Consider the following 15,782-nt stretch of genomic DNA (forward strand, 5'->3'; position numbering starts at 1 on the left):
ATCGAACCCGAGCCTTCTGGATGAGAGCCAGATATACTAGCCACTAGACCATATCTGACTGGTCGGAACAACCCAAAATATTATTCCTATAAATGTGTCTTTACGTTTATTCATCAAAAGCGGTACAAAAGCACTCACTCCGATACCGGGAATCGAACCCGCCCTTCTGCGTGACAGCCAGATATCCTAGCCACTAGACCATATCGGACATGCTTAACCAAGTCTTAATTCTATTCATAAACCAATATCCTTAAGTCTATTCTTGAAAAGCGGTACAAAAGCACTCGCTCCGATACCGGGAATCGAACCCGGGCCTTCTGGGTGAGAGCCAGATATCCTAGCCACTAGACCATATCGGACTTGCTTAAACAAGTCTTAATTCTATTCATAAACCTATATCCTTAAGTCTATTCTTGAAAAGCGGTACAAAACCACGTGCTCCGATACCGGGAATCGAACTCGGGCCTTCTGGGTGAAAGTCAGGTATCCTAGCGACTAGACCATATCGTACTTGATCAACCAAGTCTTAATTCTATTCTTGAAAAGCGGTACAAAAGCACTCGCTCCGATACCGGGAATCGAACCCGGGCCCTCTGGGTGAAAGCCAGATATCCTAGCCACTAGACCATATCGGACTTCTTCAACCAAGTCTTAATTCTATTCATAAACCTATATCCTTAAGTCTATTCTTGAAAAGCGGTACAAAAGCACTCGCTCCGATTCCGGGAATCGAACCCGAGCATTCTGGATGAGAGCCAGAAATCCTAGCCACTAGACCATATCTGACTGGTCGGAACAATCCAAAATATTATTCCTATAAATGTGTCTTTAAGTTTATTCATCAAAAGCGGTACAAAAGCACTCACTCCGATACCGGGAATCAAACCCGCCCTTCTGCGTGACAGCCAGATATCCTAGCCACTAGACCATATAGGACTTGCTTAACCAAGTCTTAATTCTATTCATAAACCAATATCCTTAAGTCTATTCTTGAAAAACGGTACAAAAGCACTCGCTCCGATACCGGGAATCGAACCCGGTCCTTCTGGGTGAGAGCCAGATATCCTAGCCACTAGACCATATCGGACTTGCTTAAACAAGTGTTAATTCAATTCATAAACCTATATCCTTAAGTCTATTCTTGAAAAGCGGTACAAAACCACGTGGTCCGATACCGGGAATCGAACCCGGGCCTTCTGGGTGAAAGTCAGGTATCCTAGCGACTAGACCATATCGTACTTGCTCAACCTAGTCTTAATTCTATTCTTGAAAAGCGGTACAAAAGCACTCGCTCCGATACTGGGAATCGAACCCGGGCCTTCTGGGTGAAAGCCAGATATCCTAGCCACTAGACCATATCGGACTTACTTAACCAAGTCTTAATTCTATTCATAAATCTATATCCTTAAGTCTATTTTTGAAATGCTTTACAAAACACTGGCTCCGATACCGGGAATCGAAGCCGGGCTTTCTGGGTAAAAAGCAGTTATCCTAGCCACTAGACCATATCGGACTTCCTCAACCAAGTCTTAATTCGATTCATAAACCTATATCCTTAAGTCTATTCTTGAAAAGCGGTACAAAAGCACTCGCTCCGATACCGGGAATCGTACCTTGCCTTCTGGGTGAGAGCCAGATACCCTTGCCACTAGACCATATCGGACTTCTTCAACCAAGTCTTAATTCTATTCATAAACCTATATCCTTAAGTCTATTCTTGAAAAGCGGTACAAAAGCGCTCGCTCCGATACCGGGAATCGAACCCGAGCCTTCTGGATGAGAGCCAGATATCCTAGCCACTAGACCATATATGACTGGTCGGAACAACCCAAAATATTATTCCTATAAATGTGTCTTTAAGTTTATTCATCAAAAGCGGTACAAAAGCACTCACTCCAATACCGGGAATCGAACCCGCCCTTCTGCGTGACAGCCAGATATCCTAGCCACTAGACCATATCGGACTTGCTTAATCAAGTCTTCATTCTATTCATAAACCAATATCCTTAAGTCTATTCTTGAAAAGCGGTACAAAAACACTCACTCCGATACCGGAATCGAACCCGGTCCTTCTGGGTGAGAGCCAGATATCCTAGCCACTAGACCATATCGGACTTCCTGAAACAAGTCTTAATTCTATTCATAAACCTATATCCTTAAGTCTATTCTTGAAAAGCGGTACAAAAGCACTCGCTCCGATACCGGGAATCGAACCCGGGCCTTCTGGGTGAAAGCCAGATATCCTAGCCACTAGACCATATCGGACTGCCTCAACCAAGTCTTAATTCTATTCATAAACCTATATCCTTAAGTCTATTCTTGAAAAGCGGTACAAAAGCACTCGCTCCGATACCGGGAATCGAACCCGAGCCTTCTGGATGAGAGCCAGATATCCTAGCCACTAGACCATATCTGACTGGTCGGAACTACCCAAAATATTATTCCTATAAATGTGTCTTTAAGTTTATTAATCAAAAGCGGTACAAAAGCACTCACTCCGATACCGGGAATCGAACCCGCCCTTCTGCGTGACAGCCAGATATCCTAGCCACTAGACCATATCGGACTTGCTTAACCAGGACTTAATTCTGTTCATAAACCAATATCCTTAAGTCTATTCTTGAAAAGCGGTACAAAACCACGTGCTCCGATACCGGGAACCGAACCCGGGCCTTCTGGGTGAAAGTCAGGTATCCTAGCGACTAGACTATATCAGACTTGATTAAACAAGTCTTAATTCTATTCATAAACCTATATGCTTAAGTCTATTCTTGAAAACCGGTACAAAAGCACTCGCTCCGATACCGGGAATCGTCCTCTCCCCTTCTGGGTGAGAGCCAGATATCCTAGCCACTAGACTATATCGGACTGGTTGAAACAATCCTAAATATTATTCCTATAAATGTGTCTTTAAGTTTATTCTTCAAAAGCGGTACAAAAGCACTCACTCCGATACCGGGAATCGAACCCGTGCCTTCTGGGTGAGAGCCAGATATCCTAGCCACTAGACCATATCGGACTTGCTTAACAAAATCTTAATTCTATTCATAAACCTATATCCTTAAGTCTATTCTTGAAAAGCGGTACAAAACCACGTGCTCCGATACCGGGAATTGAACCCGGGCCTTCTGGGTGAAAGCCAGAAATCCTAGCCACTAGACCATATCGTACTTGCTCAACCTAGTCTTAATTCTATTCTTGAAAAGCGGTACAAAAGCACTCACTCCAATACCGGGAATCGAACCCGCAATTCTGCGTGACAGCCAGATATCCTAGCCACTAGACCATATCGGACTTGCTTAATCAAGTCTTAATTCTTTTCATAAACCAATATCCTTAAGTCTATTCTTGAAAAGCGGTACAAAAACACTCGCTCCGATACCGGAATCGAACCCGGTCCTTCTGGGTGAGAGCCAGATATCCTAGCCACTAGACCATATCGGACTTCCTGAAACAAGTCTTAATTCTATTCATAAACCTATATCCTTAAGTCTATTCTTGAAAAGCGGTACAAAAGCACTCGCTCCGATACCGGGAAACGAACCCGAGCCTTCTGGATGAGAACCAGATATCCTAGCCACTAGACCATATCGGACTGCTTGGAACAACCCAAAATATTATTCCTAAAAATGTGTCTTTAAGTTTATTCATCAAAAGCGGTACAAAAGCAATCGCTCCGATACCGGGAATCGAAACCGGGCCTTTTCGGTGAGAGCCAGATATCCTAGCCACTAGACCATATCAGACTCGCTTAACCAAGTCTTAATTCTATTCATAAACCTATATCCTTAATTCTATTCTTGAAAAGCGGTACAAAAGCACTCGCTCCGATACCGGGAATCGAACCCGAGCATTCTGGATGAGAGCCAGATATACTAGCCACAAGACCATATCTGACTGGTCGGAACAACCCAAAATATTATTCCTATAAATGTGTCTTTAAGTTTATTTATCAAAAGCGGTACAAAAGCACTCACTCCGATACCGGGAATCGAACCCGCCCTTCTGCGTGAGAGCCAGACATCCTAGCCACTAGACCATATCGGACTTGCTTCAACAAGTCTTAATTCTATTCATAAACCTATATCCTTAAGTCTATTCTTGAAAAGCGGTACAAAAGCACTCGCTCCGATACCGGGAATCGAACCCGGGCCTTCTGGGTGAAAGCCAGATATCCTAGCCACTAGACCATATCGGACTGCCTCAACCAAGTCTTAATTCTATTCATAAACCTATATCCTTAAGTCTATTCTTGAAAAGCGGTACAAAAGCACTCGCTCCGATACCGGGAATCGAACCCGAGCCTTCTGGATGAGAGCCAGATATCCTAGCCACTAGACCATATCTGACTGGTCGGAACTACCCAAAATATTATTCCTATAAATGTGTCTTTAAGTTTATTAATCAAAAGCGGTACAAAAGCACTCACTCCGATACCGGGAATCGAACCCGCCCTTCTGCGTGACAGCCAGATATCCTAGCCACTAGACCATATCGGACTTGCTTAACCAGGACTTAATTCTGTTCATAAACCAATATCCTTAAGTCTATTCTTGAAAAGCGGTACAAAACCACGTGCTCCGATACCGGGAACCGAACCCGGGCCTTCTGGGTGAAAGTCAGGTATCCTAGCGACTAGACCATATCAGACTTGATTAAACAAGTCTTAATTCTATTCATAAACCTATATGCTTAAGTCTATTCTTGAAAACCGGTACAAAAGCACTCGCTCCGATACCGGGAATCGTCCTCTCCCCTTCTGGGTGAGAGCCAGATATCCTAGCCACTAGACTATATCGGACTGGTTGAAACAATCCTAAATATTATTCCTATAAATGTGTCTTTAAGTTTATTCTTCAAAAGCGGTACAAAAGCACTCACTCCGATACCGGGAATCGAACCCGTGCCTTCTGGGTGAGAGCCAGATATCCTAGCCACTAGACCATATCGGACTTGCTTAACAAAATCTTAATTCTATTCATAAACCTATATCCTTAAGTCTATTCTTGAAAAGCGGTACAAAACCACGTGCTCCGACACCGGGAATCGAACCCGGGCCTTCTGGGTGAAAGTCAGGTATCCTAACGACTAGACCATATCGTACTTGCTCAACCTAGTCTTAATTCTATTCTTGAAAAGCGGTACAAAAGCACTCACTCCAATACCGGGAATCGAACCCGCCCTTCTGCGTGACAGCCAGATATCCTAGCCACTAGACCATATCGGACTTCCTGAAACAAGTCTTAATTCTATTCATAAACCTATATCCTTAAGTCTATTCTTGAAAAGCGGTACAAAAGCACTCGCTCCGATACCGGGAAACGAACCCGAGCCTTCTGGATGAGAGCCAGATATCCTAGCCACTAGACCATATCGGACTGCTTGGAACAACCCAAAATATTATTCCTAAAAATGTGTCTTTAAGTTTATTCATCAAAAGCGGTACAAAAGCAATCGCTCCGATACCGGGAATCGAAACCGGGCCTTTTCGGTGAGAGCCAGATATCCTAGCCACTAGACCATATCAGACTCGCTTAACCAAGTCTTAATTCTATTCATAAACCTATATCCTTAATTCTATTCTTGAAAAGCGGTACAAAAGCACTCGCTCCGATACCGGGAATCGAACCCGAGCATTCTGGATGAGAGCCAGATATACTAGCCACAAGACCATATCTGACTGGTCGGAACAACCCAAAATATTATTCCTATAAATGTGTCTTTAAGTTTATTTATCAAAAGCGGTACAAAAGCACTCACTCCGATACCGGGAATCGAACCCGCCCTTCTGCGTGAGAGCCAGACATCCTAGCCACTAGACCATATCGGACTTGCTTCAACAAGTCTTAATTCTATTCATAAACCTATATCCTTAAGTCTATTCTTGAAAAGCGGTACAAAACCACGTGCTCCGATACCGGGAATCGAACTCGGGCCTTCTGGGTGAAAGTCAGGTAACCTAGCGACTAGACCATATCGTACTTGATCAACCAAGTCTTAATTCTATTCTTGAAAAGCGGTACAAAAGCACTCGCTCCGATACCGGGAATCGAACCCGGGCCTTCTGGGTGAAAGCCATATATCCTAGCCACTAGACCATATCGGACTTCCTCAACCAAGTCTTAATTCTATTCATAAACCTATATCCTTAAGTCTATTCTTGAAAAGCGGTACAAAAGCACTCGCTCCGATACCGGGAATCGAACCCGAGCATTCTGGATGAGAGCCAGATATCCTAGCCACAAGACCATATCTGACTGGTCGGAACAACCCAAAATATTATTCCTATAAATGTGTCTTTAAGTTTATTTATCAAAAGCGGTACAAAAGCACTCACTCCGATACCGGGAATCGAACCCGCCCTTCTGCGTGAGAGCCAGACATCCTAGCCACTAGACCATATCGGACTTGCTTAACCAAGTCTTAATTCTATTCATAAACCAATATCCTTAAGTCTATTCTTGAAAAGCGGTTCAAAAGCACTCGCTCCGATACCGGGAATCGAACCCGGTCCTTCTGGGTGAGAGCCAGATATCCTAGCCACTAGACCATATCGGACTTGCTTCAACAAGTCTTAATTCTATTCATAAACCTATATCCTTAAGTCTATTCTTGAAAAGCGGTACAAAACCACGTGCTTCGATACCGGGAATCGAACTCGGGCCTTCTGGGTGAAAGTCAGGTATCCTAGCGACTAGACCATATCGTACTTGATCAACCAAGTCTTAATTCTATTCTTGAAAAGCGGTACAAAAGCACTCGCTCCGATACCGGGAATCGAACCCGGGCCTTCTGGGTGAAAGCCATATATCCTAGCCACTAGACCATATCGGACTTCCTCAACCAAGTCTTAATTCTATTCATAAACCTATATCCTTAAGTCTATTCTTGAAAAGCGGTACAAAAGCACTCGCTCCGATACCGGGAATCGAACCCGAGCATTCTGGATGAGAGCCAGATATCCTAGCCACAAGACCATATCTGACTGGTCGTAACAACCCAAAATATTATTCCTATAAATGTGTCTTTAAGTTTATTTATCAAAAGCGGTACAAAAGCACTCACTCCGATACCGGGAATCGAACCCGCCCTTCTGCGTGAGAGCCAGACATCCTAGCCACTAGACCATATCGGACTTGCTTAACCAAGTCTTAATTCTATTCATAAACCAATATCCTTAAGTCTATTCTTGAAAAGCGGTTCAAAAGCACTCGCTCCGATACCGGGAATCGAACCCGGTCCTTCTGGGTGAGAGCCAGATATCCTAGCCACTAGACCATATCGGACTTGCTTCAACAAGTCTTAATTCTATTCATAAACCTATATCCTTAAGTCTATTCTTGAAAAGCGGTACAAAACCACGTGCTTCGATACCGGGAATCGAACTCGGGCCTTCTGGGTGAAAGTCAGGTATCCTAGCGACTAGACCATATCGTACTTGATCAACCAAGTCTTAATTCTATTCTTGAAAAGCGGTACAAAAGCACTCGCTCCGATACCGGGAATCGAACCCGGCCCTTCTGGGTGAAAGCCATATATCCTAGCCACTAGACCATATCGGACTTCCTTAACCAAGTCTTAATTCTATTCATAAACCTATATCCTTAAGTCTATTCTTGAAAAGCGGTACAAAAGCACTCGCTCCGATACCGGGAATCGAACCCGAGCGTTCTGGATGAGAGCCAGATATCCTAGCCACTAGACCATGTCTGACTGGTCGGAATAACCCAAAATATTATTCCTATAAATGTGTCTTTAAGTTTATTCATCTAAAGCTGTACAAAAGCACTCACTCCGATACCGGGAATCGAACCCGCCCTTCTGCGTGACAGCCAGATATCCTAGCCACTAGACCATATCGGACATGCTAAACCAAGTCTTAATTCTATTCATAAACCAATATCCTTAAGTCTATTCTTGAAAAGCGGTACAAAAGCACTCGCTCCGATACCGGGAATCGAACCCGGTCCTTCTGGGTGAGAGCCAGATATCCTAGCCACTAGATCATATCGGACTTGCTCAAACAAGACTTAATTCTATTCATAACCCTATATCCTTAAGTCTATTCTTGAAAAGCGGTACAAAACCACGTGCTCCGAGACCGGGAATCGAACCCGGGCCTTCTGAGTAAAAACCAGTTATCTAAGCCACTAGACCATATCGGATTTCCTCAGCCAAGTCTTATTTCTATTCGTAAACCTATATCCTTAAGTCTATTCTTGAAAACCGGTACAAAAGCACTCGCTCCGATACCGGGAATCGTACTCTCGCCTTCTGGGTGAAAGTCAGGTATCCTAGCGACTAGACCATATCGGATTTCCTCAGCCAAGTCTTATTTCTATTCGTAAACCTATATCCTTAAGTCTATTCTTGAAAACCGGTACAAAAGCACTCGCTCCGATACCGGGAATCGTACTCTCGCCTTCTGGGTGAAAGTCAGGTATCCTAGCGACTAGACCATATCGTACTTGATCAACCAAGTCTTAATTCTATTCTTGAAAAGCGGTACAAAAGCACTCGCTCCGATACCGGGAATCGAACTCGAGCCTTCTGGATGAGAGCCAGATATACTAGCCACTAGACCATATCTGACTGGTCGGAACAACCCAAAATATTATTCCTATAAATGTGTCTTTAAGTTTACTTATCAAAAGCGGTACAAAAGCACTCAGTCCGATACCAGTAATCGAACCCGCCCTTCTGCGTGAGAGCCAGACATCCTAGCCACTAGACCATATCGGACTTGCTTAACCAAGTCTTAATTCTATTCATAAACCAATATCCTTAAGTCTATTCTTGAAAAGCGGTTCAAAAGCACTCGCTCCGATACCGGGAATCGAACCCGGGCCTTCTGGGTGAGAGCCAGATATCCTAGCCACTAGACCGTATCGGACTTGCTTCACCAACTCTTAATTCTATTCATAAACCTATATCCTTAAGTCTATTCTTGAAAAGCGGTACAACACCACGTGCTCCGATACCGGGAATCGAACTCGGGACTTCTGGGTGAAAGTCAGGTATCCTAGCGACTAGACCATATCGTACTTGATCAACCAAGTCTTAATTCTATTCTTGAAAAGCGGTACAAAAGCACTCGCTCCGATACCGGGAATCGAACCCGAGCCTTCTGGATGAGAGCCAGATATCCTAGCCACTAGACCATATCTGACTGGTCGGAATAACCCAAAATATTATTCCTATAAATGTGTCTTTAAGTTTATTCATCTAAAGCGGTACAAAAGCACTCACTCCGATACCGGGAATCGAACCCGCCCTTCTGCGCGACAGCCAGATATCCTAGCCACTAGACCATATCGGACATGCTTAACCAAGTCTTAATTCTATTCATAAACCAATATCCTTAAGTCTATTCTTGAAAAGCGGTACAAAAGCACTCGCTCCGATAACGGGAATCGAACCCGGGCCTTCTGGGTGAGAGCCAGATATCCTAGCCACTACACCATATCGTACTTGATCAACCAAGTCTTAATTCTATTCATAAACCTATATCCTTAAGTCTATTCTTGAAAAGCGGTACAAAAGCACTCGCTCCGATACCGGGAATCGAACCCGAGCCTTCTGGATGAGAGCCAGATATTCTAGCCACTATACCATATCTGACTGGTCGGAACAACCCAAAATATTATTCCAATAAATGTGTCTTTAAGTTTATTCATCAAAAGCGGTACAAAAGCACTCACTCCGATACCGGGAATCGAACTCACTCTTCTGCGTGACAGCCAGATATCCTAGCCACTAGAACATATCGGACTTGCTTAACCAAGTCTTAATTCTATTCATAAACCTATATCCTTAAGTCTATTCTTGAAAAGCGGTACAAAACCACGTGCTCCGATACCGGGAATCGAACCCGGGCCTTCTGGGTGAAAGTCAGGTATCCTAGCGACTAGACCATATCGTACTTGCTCAACCTAGTCTTAATTCTATTCTTGAAAAGCGGTACAAAAGCACTCGCTCCGATACTGGGAATCGAACCCGGGCCTTCTGGGTGAAAGACAGATATCCTAGCCACTAGACCATATCGGACTTGCTTAACCAAGTCTTAATTCTATTCATAAACCTATATCCTTAAGTCTATTTTTGAAATGCTTTACAAAACACTCGCTCCGATACCGGGAATCGAAGCCGGGCTTTCTGGGTAAAAAGCAGTTATCCTAGCCACTAGACCATATCGGACTTCCTCAACCAAGTCTTAATTCGATTCATAAACCTATATCCTTAAGTCTATTCTTGAAAAGCGGTACAAAAGCACTCGCTCCGATACCGGGAATCGTACCTTGCCTTCTGGGTGAGAGCCAGATATCCTAGCCACTAGACCATCTCGGACTTCCTGAAACAAGTCTTAATTCTATTCATAAACCTATATCCTTAAGTCTATTCTTGAAAAGCGGTACAAAAGCACTCGCTCCGATACCGGGAATCGAACCCGAGCCTTCTGGACGAGAGCCAGATATCCTAGCCACTAGACCATGTCTGACTGGTCGGAACTACTCAAAATATTATTCCTATAAATGTGTCTTTAAGTTTATTCATCAAAAGCGGTACAAAAGCACTCACTCCGATACCGGGAATCGAACCCGCCCTTCTGCGTGACAGCCAGATATCCTAGCCACTAGACCATATCGGACTTGCTTAACCAAGTCTTAATTCTATTCATAAACCAATATCCTTAAGTCTATTCTTGAAAAGCGGTACAAAACCACGTGCTCCGATACCGGGAACCGAACCCGGGCCTTCTGGGTGAAAGTCAGGTATCCTAGCGACTAGACCATATCGTACTTGATAAACCAAGTCTTAATTCTATTCTTGAAAAGCGGTACAAAAGCACTCGCTCCGATACCGGGAATCGAACCCGGTCCTTCTGGGTGAGAGCCAGATATCCTAGCCACTAGACCATATCGGACTTCCTGAAACAAGTCTTAATTCTATTCATAAACCTATATCCTTAAGTCTATTCTTGAAAAGCGGTACAAAAGCACTCGCTCCGATACCGTGAATCGAACCCGTCCTTCTGCGTGACAGCCAGAAATCCTAGCCACTAGACCATATCGGACTTGCTTAACCAAGTCTTAACTCTATTCATAAACCAATATCCTTAAGTCTATTCTTGAAAAGCACACTGAGAGAAATTTCTGTACTTTAAACAGAAGAATTTTACAATATTGAAATGTAAAATATATTAACGGAGTTTCTCTGCAGAAATACAAACACAGGAAAATCGTTTTTACTATTTTACGGAAAACATATGTATATTTCACTTATTGAACTGCTATTTCTAATTCTAACTGTAAAAATTATACATTTGTTTCGGTAATTTCCGATCCTCAGATTTGAACGGTGAATTCCACAGAAATGTTTTACAGGGTGACTGCTGGATAGGCATTGCAGGCATTTACTGTAAATTTTACAGAAAATATTTTATAGAAGTATCTGTTAATTTTAGTACGAAACTGTGAAAAATACAGCTTTACTTATTTGATTGGTAAAACAGATGCTTTCTGTAAATTTTGCAAAAACATTACACAGAGTGACTGTTTTTTAGGTATTGCAGATATTTTCTGTACCTTTTAAAATAAGTATTTCATGGTATTATCTGTTAGTTTTAGTCCGAAATTGTGAAAATGACAGATTTACGTATTTGAATGGTAAAACAGATGCCGTTTGTAAATTTTACAGATATTGTGCTACCATGACTCTGTTAAAGTTACTAACAAACTGTGAAAACTACAGTATATTGGCGATTAAACAAGCAAAATATGTTCCTTGTATAATTTTCAGATATGTGTGTTACCGGCAACCTGATAATAATGCTTCAGAACTGCAAAACCTAAAAGATATGATTCTTCAATGTTTCATTCACTTTTTCCCGCAAATTTTACGGTATCTATTTTGGGAAAATTACAGTTAAACCCATATAATTGCTACATTAATTTTGACAGACTATTTCTTACAATGGCAAGGCTCTGTAATTTTTAATTGCGCCCGAGTCACTTCTTTAACCATTGAGGAACTCAAAAACAATCGACCTCTGTTTGACAGTAAAAATACTAGACCTAATTTAGAAATAGCTCCTATCATTTATGGTTTAACTAATATATAATTTTCGAGCTGCAAATCTTCAGATTCCACCTTGTCGGTTTACGTGCAATAAAAGCTTTATGAACGGGTATAGCTTTTAAATAAATCGTCTAAACCCAAAGTTTCGATGAGATTCAAATCAATGCAAATAATTGAAGTAACAGGTGAAAAATTCATCATTTTTTAGTCAATTTAATTTTTTAACTCATCGTGTAGGGACTAGACTATACATTTTTGGTTCATGAGATGTTTATATTTAGAGTGCATTTTCTATAAGATTTAGTAAATATTCTATAAATTAGTAAATATTTATATAAGCCCATTTGGTCCGGCCAGATAAAAAGTAAGAACTTAATAATGCTAAAAAATAAGTACACGTGGATTCGAGAGAGAGTTCACCGGACCCCACCTTTAGTATGGAAAATAGCCGCAACCCCAGGAGGGGCAAATTCTTTGGAAAAAAAACTAGGAGGCTCCGCTGGGTCAAGAGAGAGAGGCTATAATTTTAAACCCTTTTTTGTCACTTCACTCTGGGCTAGAAAGTTTCCATTGTGCGCGGTCGGGGTCGGTTTCGGGTTTTTTTGGACAGGTTCGCAATCTAGCGATAATCTACGGTCTCCACGCGGGTAATGCAGGTGTGGTTCTTATAGCTAGAAATGAAACGCGACTTACTGAGTATTATATTACCTGGTTTACCAGCGCCCATTAAGTGAGATTCCACAATTTGAACAAGTAAGTTAAATACATTTTTCAGCATTCTGTATGATAAATGATCTAGGTATTAAAGGTGAATTTTGCTGTTTATTTTTAATTGAAGACAATTGAAAATCCATAAATCGGTTACTTATCTTTTGTTATTAAAGCGGAGTTAATTAAACAGTTTTTCTTTAAAAATTAGGAGATAAAGCCTAGATCATTTATTTATTGAATTTATTATAGAACCAAAACGCAAATTTATGTTTTTGTATGTTTACAGACTATGACTAATATAGAAATACCACGTTGATTATTGCGTCATGACGAGTGCCAACTAAACAAGTAAGTTATACATATTTGCATTGTTTATATTAAAATAGACCCTAATACTGCAGCCCCTGGCCAGATAGGTTTTTCTTTAATTGTTACGGAAATTCCCATGTCGCTTAAAAATATCAGCCCTTACATTGGCCCTTAAAGGGAGAATAAAACAGTCAGAACAGGTCAAGGAAGCTCAAACCTATATTTTTTGCCCGTCGACAAACGTCGTCAATGATCATACCAAACATCGAGAATTTTACCGTTTTTAGGGTTGGATTTCGTTTTAAATATCGAGTATCCAGAAAAAGCGAGCACGGCTAAGGAATTCATCCAAAGGTATAACATCGTCTTTCTCATATTTTCCACTTATTGTGTATTAAAATCCATGTTAATATTGTTTTTAAAAATCTAGAAAACCAAAAATTCACATTGAAAACCGGTTTTTCTGCAAGAGTTTTCTTTTTTGGCGCTCAAAGTTTGTAGTTAAAAGCTGTTGTTAATTTAATATTAATCATTTAATTATTTTTCCTTTTGATGCACCGCGAAGATTAACCCAGAAAATCGCAAAGGGTGTAAGTCCAAAAATTATGTTTTTGATTAAAAAATATTTTCGAGTTTGGCTGGCTTTGAAGGATTTTAAAGTCATTGTAATTTTTATAGGTTTGGCCTTTACTTTTATTAAAATTTTGCATATATTAAAAAAAAAATTAATTTATAAAATAATGAATCGTTATCAGAGCGAACTCCTTTTCAAAAATGGCTTTTACAGAAATTCACGGAATCAATGAATAAGTTTCCACATTATAGGATATAATCAGGCAACAATCGGTATGTCTTTAATTCTTTGGGTGTAATGGTCTTACATAAAATTTATGGATTTTATAGCCCTACAAGTTACAAAAACAATGTTTCTGCAAATATTGGAGACATTAATCTTGCATCGAATGATGCAAATTGAGTTAACGTGCAAAACAGTGATTTTGATCTGACATTTCTGTGAAATTTACAGGTTCAACACTGAATAATTCTGTTAAATATATCATATCATCTGTTTAAAGTACTGATATTGAACGCACCCCAAAAAATTAATATACAAATGTTTCTGTAAAATCATCAGATTTTTAACACCAATAAAACGATGGACTTTACACGGGTTTCTGTAATTATTACACATTTTAAAAGCTGACATATACAGTTATTTCTGAAAAAACCACAGACATTAGTTTTAGATCAGAACAGTTATTTCTGAGAATTTTACAGATTTTGAAAGCAGATCTATACAGTTATTTCTGTAAAAACCACAGCACTTAATTCCACATCAAAACAGTTATATCTGTATATATTGCAGATTTTTAAAGCCTATCTACGCAGTTATTTCTGTAAAAACCACAGACCCTTATTTCAGATCAAAACAGTTTTTCTGTAAAAATTACAGATTTTCAATACAGATCAAAACTGTTGCAATCACAGTTGTTTCTGTAAAAACCACAGAATATGGTTACAGTTTTAACTTGTAAAATTGACATAAAAACTTCTGTTTTGGATAAAAACGAATAACCTATAATTATTACAGAACCGTTCTGAAAATCGAGAAAACCGTAGTTGCTGTTATTTTTACTGATATTTTCTGGCATCACGTGCTAACAGAAGTTTTCTGTTTTTTTCACTGAACAGCAGATAGGGCAGGAAGGCGTGTCCGGCGTATTGTCAGTTTCGGAGAACGCTTTTGATTCGTCCCTGATGGTGTGAAAATTAACCGAATACTCTAAGTCTGGATACAAATGCACATGCAAGGGTTAACTATATTGTTAAGAGTATACTTACAATTTAACTGAGTCCATTTCTAGGAGATGACACGTGGATATCGTTAGCCGGGGTAAAAAGCTTGAAGATTCGTAAAATGACTTATCTTTTAAACTAACGCGTCTTTTATAGGATCTTATCGCGAGACGATCACCCAAGATATGATGGGTGTATTTTCTCAATCAACGACGTAACGGAAATTTACCATGACGCTCTGAACCTGGGTATTTACCTTGGCCTACTTCGTTAAAAATGTTAAGCCTAACATAGTGTATTCCAATAATATATTTTAGGTCAAACACAGTGTATCCAACGCCTTTGTTTTGGCTTACGTTAATGATACGCTATTTGAACCAGGTGTAGGGATACTATTTAAGATAACGGTTCCAGCGTCATATTCAAGAATTCGAGCCAATGTACCTAGATATTTTTAAGACAGATAAGTGTAACGTATTGATTTAAAAATAAGAAGACGCCATTGAAAACTTCACGCGTTCTCTCATGTATATTTCCTCACCGACCACAACGCCAAAAGTTAACATGACGCCTGATTTTCTAATTTCCCCAGCCACGCCATGGTATTTCCCCTGAAAATTTCCACGCCATTCGCAAAGTCAACATGGTGTTAAGCTTTCCCCGGGTTTCCCCGCCGAAAAATATGGCGTGAGGACGCCATCTTGGTGTGAAGCGCCAATTTGGGTGTCAGACGCACACTAGGTGTCAGGCGTCAACTGGGTGTCACTGCCTCTTAAGCCTCTTTTGTATACTACTATGGTTCAACTATATTTCTGAATTAATATGAGATCTGCTACTTCTGGAGTATTTTACAAACTTTAGTTAAAAGTCGTTGTTACATATCTAAT

General features: G+C 40.7%; 1 long non-coding RNA gene and 19 other non-coding genes across 21 annotated transcripts; 1 reads left to right on the top strand and 19 right to left on the bottom strand.

The window, feature by feature from the left end:
• Positions 1-287: 287 nt before the first annotated feature.
• Positions 288-359, bottom strand: TRNAE-CUC (transfer RNA glutamic acid (anticodon CUC)). The gene has a single exon. It is a non-coding gene; the product is annotated as a tRNA-Glu (tRNA).
• Positions 360-563: 204 nt separating this feature from the next.
• Positions 564-635, bottom strand: TRNAE-UUC (transfer RNA glutamic acid (anticodon UUC)). Its single transcript has one exon. It is a non-coding gene; the product is annotated as a tRNA-Glu (tRNA).
• Positions 636-1,015: 380 nt separating this feature from the next.
• TRNAE-CUC (transfer RNA glutamic acid (anticodon CUC)) lies at positions 1,016-1,087 on the bottom strand. The gene has a single exon. It is a non-coding gene; the product is annotated as a tRNA-Glu (tRNA).
• A 204-nt stretch (positions 1,088-1,291) lies between these two features.
• TRNAE-UUC (transfer RNA glutamic acid (anticodon UUC)) lies at positions 1,292-1,363 on the bottom strand. The gene has a single exon. It is a non-coding gene; the product is annotated as a tRNA-Glu (tRNA).
• Positions 1,364-2,193: 830 nt separating this feature from the next.
• Positions 2,194-2,265, bottom strand: TRNAE-UUC (transfer RNA glutamic acid (anticodon UUC)). Its single transcript has one exon. It is a non-coding gene; the product is annotated as a tRNA-Glu (tRNA).
• A 79-nt stretch (positions 2,266-2,344) lies between these two features.
• TRNAE-CUC (transfer RNA glutamic acid (anticodon CUC)) lies at positions 2,345-2,416 on the bottom strand. The gene has a single exon. It is a non-coding gene; the product is annotated as a tRNA-Glu (tRNA).
• Positions 2,417-2,947: 531 nt separating this feature from the next.
• On the bottom strand, positions 2,948-3,019 carry TRNAE-CUC (transfer RNA glutamic acid (anticodon CUC)). Its single transcript has one exon. It is a non-coding gene; the product is annotated as a tRNA-Glu (tRNA).
• Positions 3,020-4,126: 1,107 nt separating this feature from the next.
• Positions 4,127-4,198, bottom strand: TRNAE-UUC (transfer RNA glutamic acid (anticodon UUC)). The gene has a single exon. It is a non-coding gene; the product is annotated as a tRNA-Glu (tRNA).
• A 79-nt stretch (positions 4,199-4,277) lies between these two features.
• Positions 4,278-4,349, bottom strand: TRNAE-CUC (transfer RNA glutamic acid (anticodon CUC)). The gene has a single exon. It is a non-coding gene; the product is annotated as a tRNA-Glu (tRNA).
• A 531-nt stretch (positions 4,350-4,880) lies between these two features.
• Positions 4,881-4,952, bottom strand: TRNAE-CUC (transfer RNA glutamic acid (anticodon CUC)). The gene has a single exon. It is a non-coding gene; the product is annotated as a tRNA-Glu (tRNA).
• Positions 4,953-5,306: 354 nt separating this feature from the next.
• On the bottom strand, positions 5,307-5,378 carry TRNAE-CUC (transfer RNA glutamic acid (anticodon CUC)). Its single transcript has one exon. It is a non-coding gene; the product is annotated as a tRNA-Glu (tRNA).
• Positions 5,379-6,034: 656 nt separating this feature from the next.
• TRNAE-UUC (transfer RNA glutamic acid (anticodon UUC)) lies at positions 6,035-6,106 on the bottom strand. The gene has a single exon. It is a non-coding gene; the product is annotated as a tRNA-Glu (tRNA).
• A 380-nt stretch (positions 6,107-6,486) lies between these two features.
• On the bottom strand, positions 6,487-6,558 carry TRNAE-CUC (transfer RNA glutamic acid (anticodon CUC)). The gene has a single exon. It is a non-coding gene; the product is annotated as a tRNA-Glu (tRNA).
• Positions 6,559-6,762: 204 nt separating this feature from the next.
• On the bottom strand, positions 6,763-6,834 carry TRNAE-UUC (transfer RNA glutamic acid (anticodon UUC)). The gene has a single exon. It is a non-coding gene; the product is annotated as a tRNA-Glu (tRNA).
• A 380-nt stretch (positions 6,835-7,214) lies between these two features.
• Positions 7,215-7,286, bottom strand: TRNAE-CUC (transfer RNA glutamic acid (anticodon CUC)). The gene has a single exon. It is a non-coding gene; the product is annotated as a tRNA-Glu (tRNA).
• Positions 7,287-7,942: 656 nt separating this feature from the next.
• On the bottom strand, positions 7,943-8,014 carry TRNAE-CUC (transfer RNA glutamic acid (anticodon CUC)). Its single transcript has one exon. It is a non-coding gene; the product is annotated as a tRNA-Glu (tRNA).
• An 807-nt stretch (positions 8,015-8,821) lies between these two features.
• Positions 8,822-8,893, bottom strand: TRNAE-CUC (transfer RNA glutamic acid (anticodon CUC)). Its single transcript has one exon. It is a non-coding gene; the product is annotated as a tRNA-Glu (tRNA).
• A 204-nt stretch (positions 8,894-9,097) lies between these two features.
• On the bottom strand, positions 9,098-9,169 carry TRNAE-CUC (transfer RNA glutamic acid (anticodon CUC)). The gene has a single exon. It is a non-coding gene; the product is annotated as a tRNA-Glu (tRNA).
• A 1,683-nt stretch (positions 9,170-10,852) lies between these two features.
• On the bottom strand, positions 10,853-10,924 carry TRNAE-CUC (transfer RNA glutamic acid (anticodon CUC)). Its single transcript has one exon. It is a non-coding gene; the product is annotated as a tRNA-Glu (tRNA).
• Positions 10,925-12,262: 1,338 nt separating this feature from the next.
• Positions 12,263-13,304, top strand: LOC149695112 (uncharacterized). 2 transcript variants are annotated; one of them, XR_016382489.1, is made up of 3 exons: positions 12,263-12,831; positions 13,076-13,137; positions 13,206-13,304. It is a non-coding gene; the product is annotated as an uncharacterized LOC149695112 (long non-coding RNA). The 2 variants fall into 2 exon arrangements; XR_016382490.1 differs by having other exon boundaries at positions 13,202-13,296.
• The last annotated feature ends 2,478 nt before the right edge of the window (positions 13,305-15,782 follow it).

This window comes from Phalangium opilio, unplaced genomic scaffold (genome assembly GCF_054372755.1).
Source record: "Phalangium opilio isolate 3A_F unplaced genomic scaffold, DU_Popi_V2 ptg000022l_1, whole genome shotgun sequence".
In the NCBI taxonomy this organism is placed as follows: Eukaryota; Metazoa; Arthropoda; class Arachnida; order Opiliones; family Phalangiidae; genus Phalangium; species Phalangium opilio.